The 7,113-nt window shown below is 46.0% G+C and overlaps 1 protein-coding gene across 2 annotated transcripts in view; it reads right to left on the bottom strand.

Annotated features, from left to right (window-relative positions):
* Nucleotides 1-857: 857 nt before the first annotated feature.
* Nucleotides 858-7,113, bottom strand: part of LOC120749434 (galactosylgalactosylxylosylprotein 3-beta-glucuronosyltransferase 1-like) — a 28,069-nt gene continuing 21,813 nt past the window's right edge. For both annotated transcript variants that reach the window (XM_040056824.1, XM_040056825.1), the window contains exon 6: nt 858-4,197. The gene's annotated coding sequence lies outside the window, so the exon portion shown is untranslated. The remainder of the gene's footprint in view (nt 4,198-7,113) is intronic.

Here is a 7,113-nt window from a genome sequence, read left to right as displayed (position 1 = left end):
CGCAGCTAAGCAGAGCTGTCCCTCATTTTTGTGGAGTGCGGTGGTTTTAAACCATGACACTGTGTTTTCTAGTGAAGTGGATATTTCAAGTACACAGAGGTTCTTTCTCAGCCTTCTGTAGGATCTTGGCTTGTAAACTTCACATTGTTCTTTTAGCAACACCTTTGTAAATGTGATTTTTTATTGCACAGGTATGAATTTGGCTTGTTCTCTAGTATGCTAAATTTTCAGCAAGGCTTCCTTGGAAGAGAAATTTTAAGACTGCTTCCACATTTCTGAGAGGTGGATGCCCTGCTGTTAAAAAACACAAATAGCTGATGTCATGTACCTTGGACCAGTGATAGAGTAAATTAGTGAGCGCTTTGGAAACAGGGCTTGTTTATCCAAGCCAGGCTTGTGAATAGCCAACAGTGGGCTCCTGTCAAACAGACATTTCAGTGGCTAATACAGCTTGTGGCGCCTTTCCCCTTGGGATGGAGAACTGCCTGCCTGCCTGCCTGCCCTATGTTTTGACCACCACTCACTTCTGAGTCATGGTCAGTGCCTTAACAGGGCGATCTCAGTAGGGATGGGCACCATGCCCAAAATGACTGCTAGAGATGCCATGAGTCTATGGAGTTTGGGCTATGTTCTCCTGTCTCCTATTTCCTTTATCTCCATAATGCAGGCACCGGTCTCAGGGACCTGAAATGTTTTTGCTTGACTTTCTCTTGTAACATTTAGGTCAGAGGAAGAGTGAAATGAGTAGCCTTGAAATGAGAACACTTAAAATAGATAGTTTTCCCATTACAGATTCCACTGTGTTTTCCTGGAAAACGAGTAAGCACTTAGGCTGCAGACAAGACAATGCAATATCATACTATTCACATCATATTTAATAATGCTCTAGTACCATTCAATATAAATAAATAACCATTAAAAAGTACTTTCTCAACATTCTCTTTTGCTCATCAATAGTATTTTCTGCAACAGGAAAAGTTAGTAATATTCATTGGTTGGTGAGCTGGATGAATCTCAAAGAACATGAATATCAGGTACTAATATGCTAGTAAAAACCAGATGTGGGGATGCCTTCTCTTGTTTAAACACTTCAGGCTTGATCTGCAGCTCGCCTCCTTACTGCACTCACTTCCCCTGAAGCCTGTAACCCTGACAGCTGCTCTGTCCTGGGCTCTCCCACCCTGCTCTGCTGGTGAGCAACCATCTTTACTTGTGGTGCTTGTTACCCACCCACCCTTAGCTGGTATGCCTTGGCCAGCAGCAGTCCTTGGTGTCCTCAGGTGGCTCTACAGAGAAAAGAGTATTTGTGCTGAACAGGTCCATCTGTCTGCTGGCCTGGAATATCAGCTGTGTGCATTCATGCTGTCCATACAAGGTCTCGGTTCTGCACAATGCAGTGACTGACAGAACTTCTTGATTCACAGGTCTGCTCCACAGGGCTGTGCTGGGGCAAGAATGAAGATGGAGCAATAGGGCTGGTCTTGAGAGCTGACTCTGACCAAGACTGAGCTGACAGTGTAGTACATACAGAAAGAGTAATTCTGCTTTCTTGTAAGGATGTAGAGAGAATGACTCTAAAAACGTGTGTGTGGTGGGATCTGTTGCAATGGGAATAGATCCTTGCTACAAACACTCACTGTTGGTGCCTAAACCTTGTGTAGGACCTGTGTGAGATTAAAGGCCAGAGAATTAATCACCACATTTCTCCTGTTCATACGGGCACCAACCTTGCCCATCTCAGAGGAGAAAATGGAGGATCACAAATCAACTCCTTTATTCCCTTGCTCTTGCTCATTCATTGAAACCACAAAGAGGGGGACTTAAGCTGGGGTTAGTGCTGGGTAGAAGCACTGAGCCCACCTGCCTGGTGGCAGGATGGGCTGGCAAAGCCCACTGGAGTGCAAACCCTGCTACCTTCTGCAAAGGGCAGGAAGCTCTGACAAGTGCAGAGTGAAAAGCATTCTGTGGATGCTGGACTTCCTTCATGCTATCTGGTGCCAGTAAGCTATGTAAGGACCTTTCTACAGTCCAGAGAATATATTGCTTTCTCAGCCCATCCAGTATTTTCTTCATGCTGAGACAGCTGGCAGGGTGGCCTTGTACTGCTGGTGTGTTCATCCAGACAGACCTTGGCCTTAGCCTCACTAAATGCAGTCTTCATTTCTCTAGTTGTTGCCAATCCTTTGATTTCTCCTGTCTCTCTCTCTGAAAAGAGGCATCTCATCCCCTTTTCCCCTTCCATACTTTGGCCCCATCCTATAGCAGGATGTGTGGCTGCTCCTTCTCCATTGAGGGAATATGGACCAATTCCCTGTCTCAGATAGGCTCCAAAGAGCCCCCTTCACTGAGGCTTCCTGAGATCCCACAGGGACTGTCTGCTGAGTGAGGCAGTCCTTTGCTCATGGTTTTACCTCACTGTGATTGCTTGGGAGCCAGAAACTTAGTGCCACCCACGTTTGTTGCATAAAAGAACTGTAATTTCCTTCGCTGTACTGCCTCCCTTGCTGTGTTTCTGATTATTTTGCCAGTTTAAGATACCATTGCAAAGAAACCCCAGGGAGCACAGAACGTATGACATTCTTTGGTGAACACCAAGCTCTACTGTTCTGAGGCAAGGGGGAAAATATTCTTTCTTCATGAATATGTCATATGACCTAAGCTAAAAACCAAAACTAAACAAGGAATAGGCAGAGAAGAATTCTAGTATAAATAAATCAACAAATAAATAAGTTTTCTGCTAGCCCTGAATTTCTTGGGCAAGGGATGACTCAGTTATTTATAACTTTCTCCCAGCTGTGAAATCCTTGATGTGTTTTGAATGCCTTAAGCCTTGTTTCTCATGGCCTGAGTGAAGAGGTTTTAAAGACCGGCTCAGAGGGATTTCTGGGTCATTCAAGGAATCTTCCTGGAAAAGTCACAGTGACACCACTCCCCACGCACACATATGGTACCAACACTTGTGCTTTTAATCCAGTGCATCCTTCCTTCGGTCCTCATTTGCACCTCCTGTTTTGTAGACTGCCTCCCACCTGGCTGTCTTCCTGTTTTATTGAGGGAAAGGGAAACCCTTCCACATAACACTGACTCCTCTCTCTTCATAGCACCACACACTCCTTTCAAAGTTCAGCTGGAAAACCTTGCCACATTTGTTATTTCAGTTGTCATGTGTGTACTCAAGATAGGTTTCCCGATGATGTCTCCACATTCCTTGATGTTCTCACAGCAGATGGCTGCAGGCTGAGGGTTCCTCTTCTCTGAGCACTTCTCACCCACCTTCCTCTTAGAGAGCTGTCTTCCTCTCTGGAGGTCTAGGAAGCAAGTCCATGCACGTGATTTGAGGCTCCTGAAGCCCCTGATGGTGCTGCAGCAGGCTTCCAGGCCTTGAACACGTTCAAATGCACCCATATTTGCCCCAGCTTTCTGCTTTCTGCAGCAAGACATGCAGGCATGGTCTCTGAGGTACAGTACCTGCCGTGTCTCCTGGAGCAGGAGAGGAACTTCATCCAGAGGGGTCTGTGCCTGGGGATCTCAGATAGCGTTTTCCAAAACAACCTTAAGCGGGGTCATTTCAGGATCTGAGCTGAGGGATAGGAACCAGATCCCTTCTGAACTCCCAAACCCCAAATGAGGTTCATCAGCACAGCTTCCTCTGCAGCACTGAAGGCTGATCTGTGTACATATCAGAGTGCATCCCTCAGATGGAGAGACTCTCATGACAGCTTTGCTTTAAAGCTTTTTGAGAGCACACCAGCCTCAGGCCAACAAGTCCATGTTTGTGCTTTAGTGACAACTCCTGTCCTTGAACTATTGCAGGTCGGAGTTGCTGTACTGAAGCTCAGGTTTTGAAATGTGCCAGGAGAGATCTTCGGAGGCACCTGCACCCGTCCTGGATTTCAGCCTCTGTGCTGGCACAGCTGAGAATGAAGATCACATCTGGTATGTTTTAACAAATGGTTAAAAGTACAGGGCCCAGTGGGGAAGGGAAGCGCTCCTCTCCTAGGTGGGAGGATCACAGGGCATCACCTCAACTCTGTCCCTCATTATTACCACCTCTTTGGGCAATGGGAGCTGTTTGGAGTGGTGACATTTGGGGGTGCTTATCATCCTCCAGTGGAGCAGAGCGCTGGGCAGGACAGGCAGGGTGCACAGCTGCTATGGTTGCTGATGAACTTCAGGAACAATCACAGCCCTCTGCCTCTGTCAAAACAAACACAAGGTGAGGTAACAAGGTGTAAATACAAAATCCAGTGTAACAAGGCTATCCCCCTGGCTCAGGCAAACACCTTGCAGGCATCAGTGAACAAGTTCCTCAACCACACTGTGTATGACTTTGGGCTGGGATATGGCTGAAGAGCTGCTAGTTCTATCTGCACTAGAGTCTTTGCTGGGAGATTTTATTTACAAATTAGAGAAATTTTCTGACAGATTTTTTTTGTCTGTGCTTAAAGTCATTATTTTAACTTCTTTGATATTTTTTAAAAAGAAAGAGTAGGAGGATAAGATCTGAGGATCTCTATTCAGTCTGTCTGGAAGCTGTGAAATGCAGATGAACCTTCTTTGTTTCCAAATTTCACTATAGCAGGAGTCCTATGCTATCCTATCTTCTCTTTTGGATGCATGTAAATAAAAATTAGCAATAAGAATAGGTAGTTTTTATAACACCAGTCTTCTGTGACAGTTTCCAGGACTTTAACAAAGAAAAATACGAGGTAAAATTAATCTCCATCTCCTGTTCTCAGAAGGCAAAGCCTGTGTTTCAAGGGTGTTTCAATACAGTCAGCAGGGATATGTGCTGTGATAGCTTTTGGCTGCTCTGTGGCAAGCAACCATGCAAGTGGTCCAATTAGAAATAGGAGAGTACCAAATCCCACACCAAGTGATGTCTGCCTGACTCACATCTGCAGGATTTAAAGGGAAGGAGGGCTCTGGGAGGTCTTGGACTTAACTGGCTTGATCTGATCCTCAAGGAGGACTAATTGGCAGGAGGGAAAGATGGAAACATTCTTCCTATTGTGTCTAAGAACAGAAGATCCTCAGGGGAGCAATTTTGCCTTTTTTTTCCTCAGCACTGGCTTATCTAGATCATGTCTATCAAGGTTTTGAAGCTCAGCAGCCTTGATAGTAAGAACCTCCAACACACTGTGGCCTTCAGCAGAGATCTCAATTTAAAATTTTAACAGATGCAAGCTATTGATTTTGCTTGACTGCCCTTGATTGTCAAGCAATTTACCTTGCATGTGTCTCCTGAAGTAGATGCCAGCTGCCAACCTGACATGTCAGAGCACCTGCCCCACATGACAGACAGTGGTGCAGAAGGGATTGTGGTCAAACTGACTGCTAATGCAAGTGGAAAGATCCTTAAAATTCTGCAGGGCTGATCCAACCAACAATCTGCTTGAAACCATTGGATTCATGCAGATGGCTTGGACAGTGGGGCAGGTCCTGCTGGTGAATCAGTGGCAGTGTCTTGATCTTTTAGACTGGTTGCTTTCCTTTCCCACAACAAATGACTCATGGGGAGCCATTCCACAGCTGGTGCTTTGCATTCCTTATGGAGGATGGCTGAGTGTTTGGCCAGGGAGAGAGGTGAGGACAAAATTGTCCATAAATGGCACATTTGTGAAAACATCATGTCAGCACCATGCATCTCCAATGGAGCAGTCAGCCCCTCCTCCAGCAAGTAGGCAAGGAGGGTCTAATCTAGCTGAGTTTTTATAGGCCTGCTCATCCTGTACAAAGTAAGTGATTCCTCCAGAGCAGTTAACTGGACTGTGAATCCTTATGAGCTGAGTTTGGGCAATCATAGCTTTAGGCAACTGCAGACTCAGCATGGGTGAGTGTGCAAAATGAGCCTGTTGCTGCTAGTGGATCTCACAGAAGCACTGGTGAAAAGATGAGCCACAAGCACAGATATCTTGCATAATTTCTGGGTTTCTAGTATATCTGTAATATTAATAAAAACTGTCAGAAATGGCACAGGGTTTGTGGCCTGCAGGAGGAAGAGGTAGGCTACCCCAGGGTCCCTATGGTGGCACCAGCTGTCTGTGTTTAGCTGACTGACTCCAGTCCCTTCCATCTGCTGCTGGGTGTGCAGGCACTGGGATTGCTTTGCACTGTATGTGTGGCTGTCACTCAGAGATGATGAGGTGCTGTGGCAATGCTGAGTGCAGCTACTAGTGATGCACACAGGAGATCAGTGCAGGAGTTGAAATACTCATGACTGCCTGTGTAAAAGCTATCAGTTTTATTTTCACTGGTAGAGCTGAGCTGAGGTGTATATTGGGGTCAAAACTAAAAGCACTCCTGGAATGTCTTCCAAAGTAGGACTAAAACATTCAGCATCCTATGTCCTGACACAGATATGAGTCATTTCAGAAAGAGCTGAGTACTCCAAAACTGGGATACTTTTATTTTTTGGGTACCTTTGGGGCAGGAATCTGCCATTGAGATCAGAGGGCATGGCATATGGATGCTTCTTCATCATCATTCTCTTTCTAAGAACATCAATGATCTCTGATACATTCCTGCTGTCACCAGTGGTGGTTGCTATAATCCCTCATCCTACTGCTGAACCTGGTTCTGTGAACTGCAAAGACACTTCCAAGTGCCTTCACTATTTCCCCTCAGCAGCAGATGTACTCCTAGCTCTGGTAGCATTGGTACCAAGCCCCTCAGACTGAGAGAGTCTGTGTAGGTTGTGCTTCGCTGGTTCCTGTTCTGAGGTGCTCTAAGCATTCCATCAGCCTTTCCCTGCTGCACCCACACCACAGCTGTTCATGCAGGATAAAAGCTGAAGGGGGATGCAAGAAGCACTGCACAGGTGGCATGGCTGCCAGGACAAAAGGTTGCCTGCAGGAGTGTGACCTTGCTCCATGCTGTAGGACAGCTCCCACACCAAAGGGAGTTTGGAGCTGGATGAAAGAGCGCAGGAGAAAGGAATTTGGCTTGTCATTAATACTGAGTGAAACTGGGGGATTCTGCTGTCACTTTTCTCTCTGTCAGGCAAAACTCCCATATGGTCTGCAAGGAGGCTTGAATGAGTAAGAAATACAGAGCATACGTGGATAAAAATGAGAATCTATTTCTTGTCCAAAGGGTGGCATGGTGAATTAC

The sequence above is a fragment of the Hirundo rustica genome, chromosome 2 (assembly GCF_015227805.2).
Source record: "Hirundo rustica isolate bHirRus1 chromosome 2, bHirRus1.pri.v3, whole genome shotgun sequence".
In the NCBI taxonomy this organism is placed as follows: domain Eukaryota; kingdom Metazoa; phylum Chordata; class Aves; order Passeriformes; family Hirundinidae; genus Hirundo; species Hirundo rustica.
The sequence above is the reverse complement of the archived record's forward strand: the minus strand, read 5'-3'. Positions and strand labels throughout refer to the sequence as shown.